The 15,538-nt window shown below is 47.1% G+C and overlaps 1 protein-coding gene and 1 long non-coding RNA gene across 5 annotated transcripts in view; one reads left to right on the forward strand and one right to left on the reverse strand.

Moving 5' to 3' along the window:
• Window positions 1-3,070: 3,070 nt before the first annotated feature.
• LOC141407603 (uncharacterized) lies at window positions 3,071-15,464 on the reverse strand. 4 transcript variants are annotated; one of them, XR_012417250.1, is made up of 2 exons: window positions 15,195-15,464; window positions 3,071-4,327 (listed from the first exon to the last, which is right to left on the reverse strand). It is a non-coding gene; the product is annotated as an uncharacterized lncRNA (long non-coding RNA). The 4 variants fall into 4 exon arrangements; XR_012417248.1 differs by having other exon boundaries at window positions 15,076-15,464; XR_012417251.1 differs by lacking the exon at window positions 3,071-4,327 and adding an exon at window positions 10,728-13,542.
• Window positions 13,436-15,538, forward strand: part of C9H10orf71 (chromosome 9 C10orf71 homolog) — a 29,943-nt gene continuing 27,840 nt past the window's right edge. The window contains exon 1 of the mRNA XM_005565147.5: window positions 13,436-13,558. The gene's annotated coding sequence lies outside the window, so the exon portion shown is untranslated. The remainder of the gene's footprint in view (window positions 13,559-15,538) is intronic.

Consider the following 15,538-nt stretch of genomic DNA (forward strand, 5'->3'; position numbering starts at 1 on the left):
ACCCGACAGAATTTTAAAAGGAAAAGATGATGGTCGGGTCTGAATTAGGAGGAAACGACACTAGGAAAATGGAGACAACAAGCTTTGTATTGTGACTTAAACTAGATCAAAGATGGGGCCATCTTCACCTTTCTGTGGAGAGACGCATCAAGAGGCAGTAGTGATGACTTTGGGTCCAGTGGACTCACTGGAGGCAAAGAAGCCTCCTGGCACTGCTGTCTGTTGCTAAACCATCTGCCTGGACCCAGAGAGGCAGAGTCTGTGCAAAAAAGCCTCTTTCAAGGAGCACAAACAACAAATCACTCTCCTAACTGAGCTGTCAACCTCAGATCAAGTATGGAGCTAAAGGTTCCCTACACGTTGTCTATGCTTAATATAACACGAAAATGCCAGGGCCATATTATGCCTGCTTCCTAGACAAGACAACTGAGGTACAGGGTGGATAAATAACTTGCCCACACCCGCACAGCTAGTAAGAGGCCAAACTGGAATTTGAAGCCAGATGCCAGCTCTTCTCTGACTGCCTCTCCGTCCCGCCATCCGGGAGGGTGGGGAGGGAGTGCAGGGGTGGCCAGCATTCCTTAGAGGAGGTGGAAAACATTCCCTGAGGTCACAGCTCTGCTTTAAGTCTTGCTCTCTTTCAAACCCAGCCGCTGTGGAGGTTTCCTCTCCGCTCTGGGCAGGCCCGGCATTTCGACAGCAATGGCTATTAAAATAGTTCCCCAAGGGCGTGGCCTGGGTTTAGTGACTTTATCTTGCTCTAAATTAAAACAATGGTCAATGGCAGTCTCATTTTCTGGCAGATGTCATTCTCCCTGATGCCCTTGGTGGTGGTGACATCACATCCATGTCTGGCCTGCCTAGTGAGGCTATCCTTTAAGAGCTCTTCCTCTTTGGTGTAATCGAGACTCTTACACCCTAGTTAATGGAGGTTTTGTTTGAGGGAGAGGGGTGTCCTAGGTGGCAGGTTGTTTATATGTTTTTTGGACAAATCTAGTTTATGTGGAAGGCATACCTGTATGGTATATATGTCATTGCTTTCATTCTTGGCTCCTCATGTCCCTTGCAGTGAAGTCAGAACCAGAGATCAGACCATTCTGGATCCCATCGGCTCCAGGCCCTTGTCTTTATAGACCCCTGTGATCTCCATGGAAGGGGCTCACGGGACATCTGATCTGGAGTCTGGACTTGAGCCTGGGTTCCAGCTCTGTCTCCCATTGACTGTTTGACTCTGGACAAGCCATGTGGCCCCCCGACCCAGTCTCCCCACCTATGGAGTGTGAGGGTGGCAGGAGGCAATGTGTGAAAATGTTCTGTGAAGACCAAAGGTTGTAGAGAACCCTCTGACTGGTAAAAGCAGAGCTTTCTGGACCCACCCCTAGAATCTCTGATGCAGTGGAGCCTGAGAATCTGCATTTCTAACAAGATGCAAGGTGCTGATGCTGTCAGCCTGGGGCCCACACTGAGAGAACCTCTTGGAACGTCTTAGAATGTAGAACTTAGAGAACTTCTGGTGAAGAGTGAAGTACCATGTGGTGAGAGGCACTTGTTATGGGGTCGCAGGGCAGTGGGTCACCACCCAAGGGAAGCCGAGACCACACTGCCATTCTACACACTTCAGTGCAGTCTTTCCTGACTCCAGATAAGCCGGGTGCTTGCTTAAAAACAAAACAACAGACTGTTGGGCCCCAACACAGACTTACCAAATTCGACATTCCTGGGAGAGACCTGGTCATCCGTTTTGTACCAAGCCTCCAGGCGAGTCATTTCTTCAGAGGCATTTGGGAGATGCTGCAGCTTCATAACTAGCTCCAATCGAAAAAATAGTATAGGAAAGCAAATGTCCAGCCCCCCTCAAGTGGGGACATGGATAACGGTGATAGCTCAGTTTCCGTGAGGAAGAGGCACCCTGCAGCCTGGCAATAGAAACCTCATGAGGCCTGGAACTGGGGTCTCTGTGGAGGGCTTCGGATGGCATCAGGAAGCAGGATCCTAAGTGGACTGCCCAGAGTGGCCTCATTACCAGCACCAGGAGAAATCTGCCCACAGGCAGGGTATTCACCTGCCTTTCCACAGGAGAGCACTTTGGGAGGCCGAGGAGGGTGGATCACCTGAGGTCAGGAATTTGAGACCAGTCTGGCCAACATGGTGAAATCCCATCTCTGCTAAAAATACAAAAATTAGCTGGGCATGGTGGCAGATGCCTGTAATCCCAGCTACTCAGGAGGCTGAGGCAGGAGAATCACTTGAACCTGGGAGGCAGAGGTTTCAGTGAACCAAGATCATGCCACTGAGCGACATGCCTGAGCAACAGAGCAAGACTCCATCTCAACAAATAAAAATAAAATAAATAAAAATGGTTAAGATGGTAGATTTTATGTTACATGTATTTTACTACAATTAAAAAAGAAAATCATAACATTTTTACAAAACTGATATTTTGTAGAAATGACTAAGGCACCTTTCAGGATAAAGTAGACTTTTATCAGGCCTGGTGCGATGGCTCACGCCTGTAATTCCAACATTTAGGGAGGTCCAAGCGAGAGGATCGCTTGATGCCAGCAGTTTGAGCCCCTCCTGGGCAACAAAGTGAGACCCTCCCTCTACAAAAAATAAAAAAAATAAAAATAAATGAGCCAGGCATTTAATGATACAGGTGCACCAATAAATGATGTGCACCTGGAATCCTAGCTATCCAGGAGGCTGACATGGGAGGATCCCCTGAGTCCAGGCATTTGAGGCTGCAGTGAGCTATGATCATGCTAGTGCACTCTGGCCTGAGCAACAGAGTGAGATACTGTCTCTAAAAAAAAAATGTAGATTTTATCTGAACCAAATGTTTGAGTCAGGGCTGGTGCTAAGGGAAGCATGGCATGTCTGTGTCAGTTTTCAAAACATCTCCTTCCAAAGGCACCCAAGAACCTAGGGGACATTCCACTCTCTTCCCAAACACAGAAATAATCTAGGGAACAATTGTGAGCAAAGAACGTTGGTCACAGAAGTTCATGTATCAATGCTGGGTACACATTTATGATTGTGCCTATTCATTGACTCCTTCATGCTTCATTCATTTGTTTATTCTTCACTCTAGTGTAGAGTTAAAAAAAAAAGTGTCGCCGGGTCAAGGAAAGACAGAGGGAGCAGGGTGCAGGTTGTAGCCGACAGGTCCCTTTTAGGAGAAGTGGCCCAGTGCAGAGGAAGAAGCAAGAAAATAGAGAGAAAGACCAGAAAGAGGAGAGGCCAAGGAAGCCGCCACAGGCTGTGGGGGCACCGGAGGCCTGCAGAGGGAGAAAGGAGGCTGCAGAGCGTCCTGTGGGGACCTGGTTTCAGGAGGCTCTGGGCTGTGCCTGGCTCTCCTCTGTAGCCCTAGCCCCTGGCACACAGTATGATCCCAGCAAGTGTTAGCTCGCAACATGTCAGAACATGGCTAAGTTTATAAGAAGTACAAAAGAGCAGCCCAATCTTAGCCTGAGGATAAATTTAAAGCTCAGACCTTCACCCAGTTGCCACCCACCTGTGTCTTGGAGGCCTCCATCTTTGGCTGGGGCACTTTGGGGACAGCCCCTCCGCACACCCAGTCCTCTCCTAAGCCAGCGATAGATCGTTTTCATTTCATTCAAATTGAACAGCGAGACTAAACTCAGACCAATTTCTGATCAGCTTCATTTCTCAGGCTTGCTTGGGGAAGACAAATCCATTAAATTTCCCCTCAGTCCTCTCCACGAGGCGCTGAGCTCCCCTTGGCAGCAAGATGAGAGCTCTTGAGGGTAAAGACTCATTTTATGTGAATCAGTGGCTGGCTTATTGTAGGTGCTTAATAAATATTCAATCATAACAATCTTAATTACTGGATTACATCATGTCTGTCTTAGTGTAGGATATAAATAAATAATGCCATAATAATAATGAGACCCTAACGGAGGGCTGCTCAGTTTGAGTTCCCACTACCTACTACACAGGCAGTCTTAATAAATTTGGGTGGATTTCATATTTCATGAAGACATATCTGCTCACAGCAGGTAAACGTTTCTGAAGATAAGCCTTATGTAGTATTAATGGGAGCAGAAGAGTTACTGGTTTCCTGTTCTATGTCCTCGTGGAACTTAATTAAAGTCGATGTGGCATCCAGTGCTCCCCGTGTTCGGGGACAGCCACAGGCAGCATCGAGAAGACGACAGGACTAAGTGTCAGGGCATCTGGCACTGCAGTTGGCTCGAGATGAGACCGGGAGACAGGTTAGCTTTGTTGTGATCCAGCGATTGTCTCCAACACAGCAGAAGCCCAAGAATAGAGCCGCAAATGCAGAAGTCTTCTGGCCTGGCAGGTTCTGTAAATGAGTGAAGGTAGCAGGTGGTTAGCAGGAAGGCACAGGCCCTGTCTGAAGGACAGCCCTGCTCAGCTCAGCCCCTACCCCTATATGAGAATGCCACCCTGTGGTACCTGATCTCCCATTAAAATGAGCCAGAAATGAAGCAATCAACACAAAAATCTCTTGATTTTTAAATGCCGTTTATCAATCCAAATTATTTTAGGACAAAACACACCTGTGGCATTTTGGGCCTCCTCTGGCCCGGGGCTATACTAGGCATGTCTGGAGCTCAGAACCAGGGGTGTGCAAGAAAGGCACGTGCAGGGCCCTCCATGAAGGCCAGGAGTGGGAACCGGTGGGAAAAGCCCCTGGCCAAGGGGCTGGGTGCCCAGCTCTGGGCTCTGGCACCAGCTGCTATTCACTGGACTCACCATGTGACTCCCAATAAGTCTCCAAGCCTGTGCTCCCAAGGCTGGAAAGTGGAGGGTGATGAGGCTGCTGGGGCTGTGCCAAGAACCAGTGCAAGAGAGACAGTGACAGGAAGCCCTCTGCAAAACCGACAGCACCACACCGAGGAACAACGACCAGTGAATGTCCAGAAACTTACATGGAAGCCTCTCGAAGCTTCAAGAAACAGAGCAAGTCTGGAGGAGTTGAGACCTGAATGTCAGACAGCGACCCCAGGGAGGAGACTGTAGCATGCAAACCTGTTCATCAGAGGGGGCAGAGTCTGGCTCTGCCCTGACCTTGCACAGCATGCAAGGCCCATCCTTATGTGAATATCTGTTTCCTACTCTAAAAACTGGCCTGAAGAATGCAAAGGAACCTCCTCTAGTGTGTGAGGGCAGGGGTGTTGCCATATTCCTTTCCCCAGCAGGAAGCCCCTCAGCTCTGACAAAGTGGAAGGTGCAGGAGCTGGGCAGCCCATCTGTGGACACAAGCACCTCTGCCTCCCTGCTGGGGCCGAGGTGACCCTTTGAAGCAAAGACAGTGCCATAAAGGAAACTTGGGATCTGCAAGGTTCCAAGAAGCAGCTCCCTGCCCCAGACACAGGTCACCAGGCCACAGCACTGGCCCCTGGGGAAAGTCCAGTGACCAGCCCTTGGGAGAAAGTAGATAGCTCTGGGCTTTCTAGAGAAACTCCACCTGCACTGGGGTATTTTTATGCCCACCATCCCATACATCCATTCTAGGGGCATTAACATCACAGGTGAAATTAGCCATTCACCTTCACGTGGGTCCAGCAGGAAAAACCTAGGGACCCTTATGGGATGGGGAAATGGAAAGTGTCCTTCGTCCAAAGACCAGGTGTTCACTCTGCTGCAAGTCACCTCAATGAAAAATGCATTGTTTTTTTAAAGGAGAAATCAACACATACACATATTTTTCTTCACTATTTGTTGTTTTAGGCATTTTTTTCTCTAATGCCTGGTGATACAGTATTTGAGACTATCTTAATGCATAAATACATTTTTGCATGAATACCCATGTTTTTACATTAATATTTGACCTCCATTTTTTACTTGGTTACTTAACAATCTACCATAAATACTTGCTCCTCAAGTTTTTAATTTATAAGGTCAGCCCCAGGCAACCAATCTCTAAAGTTGAATGTTTAATTTTTTCTGATGTTTTGTGTACTTGCCAATGTTTGTAGGGCTGTTGGCCTCCCTGAAGCCACTTTATATCAAATAACCCTAAGTGAGGTGACCAGACAGACTGGAGTCTGCGGGACAGGCCACCTCCTCTGCCATGTGGCCTGAGGGACAGTCTCAGATCTCACCCTGGCTTCCGCAGGGCCCCACCCACATTCTCTGATTCCCTGGCTGCATCTCTCTCCTTCCCGGGAGCTCCTGCCTCCTTGTCAGCTCCTTCTGACCCTCTCTGTCCTCGCTGCCCCAGGGAATTTTCCATTTTTTAAATTATGGAGCATTTTAAATGTACACAAAAGTAAAGAGGATAGTACTACAAATGCCCAATTTCAAAAATATTGCTTCAACTATACTTCAAACCACTTCTCCGTACACTGCATTACTTTGAAGAAGTCCCAGGTGTTGACTTTCATTCATAAGTATTAGTGTAGGTCTCTCTGTACAGTAAAGCCTCTTTTATCAACATAATGCTACTATCACTTCTAAACAATTAGCAGCAATTCCTTAATATAATCAAATACCTAGGCAGCCTTCACATATCCCTGGTTGTCTTATAAATTTTTGCTGGAATCAGGACGCAGAGAGGGTCTATATATGGCATGGGGTCAATGTGTCTCTAGCGTCTTTTAATCAATAGATCTCACCTGCCTTATATTCAACGTGTTTGTTATGCAAATTGGCTCTTGTCCTGCAGAATTTTCCACAGATTTTTCCAATTTTCCTGGATCCTGCCAATTACTCCCTTATGGTGTCATTTATCTGTTTCCTCTGTTCCTGTTCTTCCTGTCATCTGGGAGTTAAATCAAGGTTTAGAGGCTTGTTCTGATTGAGACTTGGTGTTTTGGCAAGAACACTTCCTGTGTTTTTTCATAGGTAACCCAGTAGCAATTATTGTATTAAACTGTGATTTCATTAGAGACTTGAAAAATTATAATATTCTAGTTTGCCTTCCATCTTTATCTTTACTTATTAGAGAAACCCTCGTTCATCCATCACTTGGGGGGTTGGACTGTTTGATACAGTTAATACAGCAGTCAGACTAAGTTCCCAACCCTGGCCCACTTCTCAGGAGAATGAAGCTGCTCCCTGAGTCTTGCTAAGGGACCATGGAATGCTGTCTGAGCTGTTATTTTTCTTAGTAGTGTTATAAACTCATGGGTTGAACACATTGAATGTGTTTTCTATTCATTCCGGTTTTCATCCCTAGTGCTGTACACAGTGTTCCATCGTCTTTCCTAGTGGGAGCCTCCCAAAGTCAGCTCTTTGGCTCTCATCACATGATCCCAGGAGATTTTCACAGCCTGCTTGCCTTTCTGGGGAGGCCAAAGTTCCAGACTCTTCTTACACATTTTCTGTTCTTTTTAATGAGAAATGGTATTTAGAGACAAAAATCTAGGTATAAACGATGTTCACTGCTGTTGTATTGGTTATGGCTTCCAGATCTTATCAGTTAAGAAATATTTTTTTAAGAGAAAGTAATCAAGACTTCATATTGATACTCAAATATATGCATAGAGTTTTACTTAATATTTTGGTTTTATATTTGCATCTTCTTTCTCTAACACTAAAAAATCTTGCTTTGAATGACATGAACATACTTACCAATTTAAGCTAATCCACCACAATGACTTCTGACAAACCCCTGTTACAGGAAGTTCTCTAAGATTTCCCATTTAACTGTTATTCCTTGAGTTGACTGTAAATCCTGCCCTTAGGTCAAATAACGTTGTTGTTATCACACTTCAGTTGTCTTACACATCCCTCCTGAGCCAACCCTCCCCTGTGGTATATGAGCCCTGAGTCTGGGGGTAGTGGCACAGGAATCCATCATCTTGTCTTGTCACCACCCAAGACACAGACATGCCTTCTGTTTGTAAGTCCATATTAAATATTTCTAAGAAAAAAAAAAAACCATACTTACCTATTTGCTCTATCTGTTATCTATCAATATTTCTAAGAACAGTTTAAGATTTTATTTAAAAGTTAATAATTTTATGTTCGGGTATATTCCCATTATGGGTTAAATCAAATTACTTATTTGAAAAGCATTTGATATAATTTCCTTTTGTGAAATCATGCCACCTATGTATTAAGTTCATTTGTTTCATTTTACTCTCAGTTTTTAGGTGCTTCTTTTCTAAAATTGTTTATTTAATTTAGTTTTAAAATTCTGGAAGGTATGTCATGGGTCCAAGTCAAATCTACCCAAAAAAATGGTAGATTCAGGGAGACCTAGCTCCTTTTCTACATCCCACCAGCCTGTTTTCTTTCTTCCCCATAATCATTTTTTAATTATTCTATGGTTTTCTTTTAATATCAGAAAATCCATATAAATAGGCATACATATATAATCTCTCCTTCAGTGAATGGTAAACACAATGTACCCATGTTTCTCCCCCTTGTCCTGGGAATTACTTCCTGCAAGGATGGAGAGATGGTCTTCATTCCTTTCTACAGCTGCGTAGTGCTGCATGACAGGGAGGTATCCAGCTTCTTGGTCCTCCACTCACCACCTCCTTAGTCCCAAGCTCCCAAGTTCTCAATCATTTCAGACCTGCTATTGCTCTCCAACCCAACCACGAGAGAGCCAAGGCAATCACAATTATGACAAAATGACTTCATTAGCTTATTGTACCTACCCATACTAAGCACTTGCATCATCCCATTTAATATTTGCAACAGTCATATGACGTAGGTACCAAATGCAGGTTTAGAGAAATCAAGTCATATGTCCAAGGTCACACAGCTGGTGTGAGGTAGATCTGAGAGTGCAATGCTTAAGACCCTGCCGCCAAAATTCACAAACTTAGCAGCCCAGCTACAGACTCTCCTGGCCGTACCACCTGGAGTTCTGTGTGGCTCTGCCCAGCAGCACACAGAGAAGTGAAAATAGATGGCTGGACATACCTGGCACCTGTGAGCCATACCCAAAGGCTCCTGGGAGGCCAGACCTCAGAGAGCAACAGGGCAGGATGGGAACCCACCTGAGCTGGGTGCCAGAACCCCCTGCACCCAGCCCAAACCCCATTTATGACTAGTTCTCTGACCTTGAACCATTTATTCAACCGCTTAAGCCTCAGCTCTCTTGCCTGTAAACCACTTCAGAGATGTAGTGAGGAGAAAAGGAGGTTACAAATGAGAAAGCAACCAGAAACGCCTGATCCACAGAAAGTGCTCAGTAAATATTTGTTGAGTCAAGTTAAGTAGAAAGCCACTCTTAAACAGCAGCTCCCAGGAAATCATCCACAGCAAGTGTGGAAGAGTCGGTGCAGCCTGTCCAGGAACAGATGCATTTTCTTCTCCAAGGGTGGCCCCTGGACCAGCAGCATCAGCATCACCTGAGGACTTATTAGAAATGCACACGCCCAGGCCCCACAGAGGACCCACTGAAGCAGGAACTCTGAGGGAGGGCCCCAGCAATCGGTGCTTCCTCCTTTGGGGGACTTGAGAACCAATGCTCACACTCATTTATTGCACATGAGGTGCACAGAAGAACATGAGGCAGGCAAAGTAGATGTTGTCTTGGAATTGCTTTCTGGAAGAAGGGAGTGCATAGACAGAGCACAGCCCAGGAACAAAGAAGTGGGATGGTTTCTGTTAGTGATCATGACCATGAAGAATAGAGTGAGGAGTGTGACAGAGGTCAGCTGGGGTAGGGGTGAGGGTCTCTAGATGGGATAGCCAGGAAAAGTCTCTCTGAGGAGGTGACACTTGAGCTGAGGCTTGAACGGTGAGAAGCAAACAGCCATGTCAGGGTCGAGGCAGAGCGCTCGAAGCAGAGGATCCGATAGGCAGGTGCAAAGGCCCTGGGGCAGGGTGGAGCTGCATGCAGAGAGGGGCAAGGAGCCCGTGAGGCTGGAGCTGGTGACTCTTACCTTGGTCCACCTCTGAGACTAAAACAATCCTGCACCAAATCCTGCAGCCACAGTGGGTGTGGGACAGGTAGACAGTGGTCTGCCTCTCCCTGCTCCCTATTCTCTTTACAGGAAAGAGAACAGGTGGCACCTGGGGTGCAGAGTAGCAACAGCATGCTTGGGCTTTGCATTCCAGCCCTGCCTTGAGAGTCTATTTCCCCTCAGCCAGGCTGATCTAGGGAATCCCTCCTCTGCCTCTGCACTGGAGGGGGAAGCACCTCTTTCAGGAAGGCCCTGCTTCCACCAGCATGTTAGTGACATGGCACCAAGGAAAAGATGGTCTAAGGAGAAAGGGAACCCTGACTTTGACACCAGCTCTGCTGCCAAGTACATAATTTGGGGTGAGGGACTTCACCTCTTTGACCTCATTCTGCATCTGGAAATGGAGGTAAGAATGCCTCCCTCCCAGAATGGTTGTGAAGATCCAATCCGCACTGTGTATGAGACCGCTAACCCAGCATGCAGCTTCTGGAGGTGCTTGGAAAATGGCAATGCTCACCATATTTTTCTTCATGTGCATAAAGTCTCATTTTAAGGCCCAATATTTTAGAGACAATGGTGGAAGCAAATAGGAACAACAATACCTGAGATCCAGGAATACATTTGCAAAAGTTTCTGCTTAACAACTGAACTCAGAGCAATCGCAATGGAGAAATTGAAACTCTTTCACCATGAGCAGCTCAGCCCTGATCCCAAGTCGAGTCTGGCCTAATGGACATACCAGGCAATGAGGGTGAGGGTCCTTGACCAGGAGCAAAGCCCAGCACTGTCCAGTAGAAATATAGCCCACACCACATATGTCATTTCAAATCTTCTAGAGCCACATTCCAAAAGTAGAAATGTGTGAAAGTAAATTTTAACAATATATTTTATTAAATCCAGAATTGCCAAGGTATTGTCATGTCAACATGTAATCAATACAGAATATTGTTGAGATATTTTACAAGGTTTTCTTTGCACTAAGGAAAACGCACACTTTGCACTAAGTGTGCGTTTTACATTCACAGAACATCTGGATTCAGACCAGCCATGTTTCAAGTGCTCATTAGCCACATAGGGTTGGTGGCCACTCAAGTGGACAAAGTGGCTCTAGGGCAGAGGTTGGCAAATTGCCCATGAGCCAAATCCCTGTGCTGTCTGTTCCGAACAGCCCTGTGAGCTAAGAATGGTTGTACACACTTCAATAATTGGAGGGAAAATGTCAAAATAAGAATATTTGTAATACATGGAATTATATGAAAATCAACTTTCTTCTTTTAAACCCTGAAACTGAGTTTTATTTACTGTGTTAGTCATTCCTATTTGTTTAGAGTGTCTCTAATTGATTTCATGCTACCATGGCCTAACTGAGCTCTTTTGACAAAGACCCGATGGCCTGCAAAGCTGAAAATATTTACCATCTGGCCTTTTGCAGAAAAAGTTTGTCAACTCATGCTCTAGGGAGTAGCTCCTCTTAACACTGGGCTTCCAGATCTCTCTGAGTGTGTAGAAATGAGCAACTGCACCCAGATCCACCAGGAAGCCGACCTCCCAGCTTTGTTGTGAGACTTGGTAGCACTTTAATAAACTGGATTTCCTTCAGATTCTGTTTCTTATGTCCAAGCCTTCCACTGTAAAGTCCTAAGCAAAGAATCCTAAAGGAACAGCCTTGAGGAGAGGCCTCAGCCAGGGTGACCTTCAGTTGACTGTGACAGTCGCCATCCCAGCACCAGGCTGGTCAGATGGGGAGAAGGGCAGCCCTGTAGAAGGGGCCTCAGCAACCTGGGCTCTTTCAGGCTGTGAGCTACAAACAGGGCCCTGCCCCCATAATTCTAGCCCCTCTGAGCTACACATTAGCAGGCAACACCCCACCAACCCAGCACTCCTGCAAGAGAGGTCCTCCTGCTCAGGTCCCTCGGCAGGCAGCCAGCGCAGCTGGGCCTGAGCCCCCGAAGCGAGGGCTCCTCCAGTGAGGCACCGTCTTGCTGTCAGCCTTGGAAACACACTCGTGCTGTGCTCACAGTGGGCACAGAATCCCCATAACAAATCAGTAGCTAAGGAGGTGCCTTGCAGGCATTGCCCTCTCTGCAGGGAGAGGCAAGGAGAACAGGTGGGTCAGAGAAGGCTGTGTCCTGCACTTGGGCTGGGAGAGTACTAACTGGATAGGTGGGCAGGTGAGCCCTCATCTGCATCCTCTGTGCTGCTATTAGCTATGGCATCCTGGGACCTCTGCAAGCCTCAGTTTCATCATCCTTAAAAAGGAAACATTAACTGCCATCGTACAGGGAGACTGAGGATTTTGTGGAACAAAGCGCAGAAAGTGTTTTCCTGGCACATAATGAGTGCTCAGGAAATATCAGTTCTCCATATCTCATCCTTCCCTAGCTCCCTGATGGATGGCAATTCATAGGGATGGGACAAAATCATGCAGGGACCTGTGATCAGGAGTGTATACGGTGTGGGTTAATTGATGTGAGGACTTAGAACCACGTGGTGCACAAAGTAAGCATTCTACATGTGCTGGCTAGCATTTTCATTTTGCTATTATTATTATTAAGCCATGGAAATGCACCACCTTCCTGAAGAACTTTACAGAAATGACTACTAAGGAAAGCTGGGTGATAACAAAGAAACGTTCCCCGACAGGAAGTCACATATAACCAGGATGCAAAGTTAAAAGAATCAGTTGAGTGGCTTCCTATCATTTGCAGGGATATGAGTTTCAAATATCCAGAACCAGAAATTGGCCTGAAGGACCCATTCGGCACTGCCCTTATTACCAGCTTTTGAACATTTCTAATTAATACCAATACAGAGCAGATTAAATTTGCTGCAAAATTAAGTTAGCGATCACCACGTGTGGCAAGGCCATAGCTAGATCGTTTTTTACCCACTCTGTTGGGTGGGTGTGCTGCCCTCACAGTGTTCCAGAGGCCTTGCTGAGGGGTGCAGCCAGTGAAGCCACTGCAAGGATGGGCCACCACTGCAAGGATGGGCCACCAGAGCACACCACCTGAGGACAGCTTTATTTATGCTCTTGCAGAATGTACAAGTGGCCTTGTTTTTCTGGATGGCTAGGGAGCACACTGGCTCACATAGCATCCATGGTTCCACATTTAGAGTTGTGTCTTCATTCACATTCTTTCCATGCAGCTCACAGCTCCTGGACTGGACAAGAGTGGTCACTTTGCCTGGGCCAGTCCCCTGGACAGATGCCAGCTCTCGGCCATGCAGACCCTGAGCGTTCTTGGTCTGGAGCTTGGGCTCAGTTCTGCAGCTGTGTTTCCAGCTGGGGATGGTCTGCATCAGGATGACCACTGTAACCGACACAGACATGGGGGTCTACTACATGGGGCAGATGGGGGCACTTCCAGGAGAAATCAGATTCTGCAGGTGTCAGCTATGCTCAGGCTTGCTGGATGGAGCCTCCAGCCAAGCTCTGAGGGCTGCCTGCTCCCAGGACAGGCTCTTGCTGGGTCAACTGTGTTTTATTATTCTCTCCCGACCCCTCCTGCTGACGTCATTAACAAAGCTACCCGCCACTGCCCAGCCCCTGGAACATTCCCCAGCCATCCCACGGTGCTCTTTCCTCAATCAGCCACTTCAAGCAAACACCATTCGCTCCTGCTGCAGAGCAAAGCTTGCCGTTCCTAGGATCCTAAACAAGACATGAGGTCATGCTCTCCACCTGTGAAGAATGAAACGTAAGCTGGGGAAGGAAGGTGCTGAGGAGGGGAGGAAAGCAAATTAGGAAGACCAGGGGCCCTGCCGAAGCTTTCAGCTCATGTTACTCACACCCCGAAGCGAACTCCTCCATAAAATGAGATTTAGTAATGCAACATTTTCTAACATCAGATGACATATGAACTGACTGTAAATTTGTTTCAATGTGTAATGGGGGAAGGGAAATTAACAAATATATCAGATCCATGATCTATTAAGTATTGTCATTTTCCATAAACTTCTTCTGTTAAAGACAAAAAGCAAGTCAATTTAAATTTTCTTTAAAGGAAAATAGTAAGTAAATGTTGATACAGATGGTTGAGGTGTAGCAAAAATCATGGGAAAAAATAACAAATAAATGACTAACATTTTGGGAAGCTTTGCAATAGACGAGCATATTCATGTACAGGAACTCCTCTGACCCTGAAGCCCACAGAGCACAGGCATTCTCTCCACTTTAGAGATGGGGAAACTGAGCTTCAGGAAGGGTAAGTATGTGACATGTCAACTGGCTAGGAAATAATGGAGCCAGCACTCAAAATCCTGTGTACTTTTTAAATGTTGGCTCCCATCTCAAGTTGATGGTTTTTATCTGCCCTGTTGGCATGTGTTTGTTTTGGCAAACAGGGGAGGTAGGGAGGTAAGTGGGTAAAATTGAGGGGTTCACTTTGGGCCTCCCTCAAAGCATCTCTGAGTGCGGAGCAGCGAGCAGTCATCCCCACAGCGAGGTTCTGAAGTGCTCATGGCAAAAGGCAAGTCCTGAGGCTCCCAGGAGGAGGCGGGTCTGAATGCTCCTGCTGGTTGGGATCTCACAACTTAGTCTGCAGGGCAAGGAGGAGCTGTTCTTTCTGACTTGGTTTAGACAAAAGTACATAACCTGGGTCCCCATGACCCTGGCTGTCAGCCGGTTCAAGGCTGGAGGTGGTGCCAGGCCCCAACTTGGGGCTGGGACACAGGTTGCCGCCCTTGAAGAGCCCACAGGGGCAGAAGGGACAGTCTGCAAATAGACCCAAAGACACAGGGCACTGCAGACTTGCAGAGGCTTTGAGTGCTACACAGAGCTGGACACCCAGCGGGCGCCAGTCATCTCCGCTTTCTCAGGCCACAGGCAGGGAAGCATAAAAAAGAATCTTGGAAAGAAACGGGGGAAAAAAAAACACTCTTGCATTAAATCCTAGTAGCAAACAGACTATCCTGGAGCCAGCTTGGGAGAGTAAGAAAGGCACTCTGGGAGCTGGCATGGCACAAGCCAAAGAAAAGTCAGTGGAAAAAGTTGGGGAGTCTGCGGGAAGTTTGGGGAGCAGGTGACCCCAGGCCGAGACAGAAAGCAGCCATCGGGAAGGCAGGCATGAGCCCACCTCAAGGTTGCGGGGAGGCCAGCCCTTCCCAGAGATGGAGAGGGGATCCCTTGCCTGGCAGAACGGGACTTGTCCACTGGTGCTTGGACTTTGCAAACAACTGGGCTTGCTGTAGCCAAGCTCACCAAGTAGACACTTACCTTGCCTCTTCCCCGATTATTTCATATCCTTCTGTAACTCTCACCCTGAGACCCAGCCTGGCCTTCCCCCAGCTGCATATTATTCTGCTCCAAAAGCACAGCAGAGGACGGCTCCTTACTCGAGGAATGCGGGCGGCGGTCGTCCAGAGCCGATGATGAAACGGGCTATTTCTGCCCCGGGACATCAGCAGGGCTCCGGGTGCTGGCTCCAAGGCACACACTCTCCTGTTTTTAATGTTTCCCTAAACAAATGTTTTCCTTCCAACCTTGGGATATTTTTATTTGACTCTAGGTGCTGGAATAGCTTTAGCAATCGTTCTGGGTTGAAGTTGGAATCGTGGTTAGGGTCCGGCTAAGCGGCAAGCAGTTTCTCACTCCCCAAGTGATCTGTTACTCGTGGCTGATCTGGATGTAAAAATAGCAGCTGAGGCTGTTTGTTTAATCTGACTGTTACTTGACACCA

This window comes from Macaca fascicularis, chromosome 9 (genome assembly GCF_037993035.2).
Source record: "Macaca fascicularis isolate 582-1 chromosome 9, T2T-MFA8v1.1".
In the NCBI taxonomy this organism is placed as follows: domain Eukaryota; kingdom Metazoa; phylum Chordata; class Mammalia; order Primates; family Cercopithecidae; genus Macaca; species Macaca fascicularis.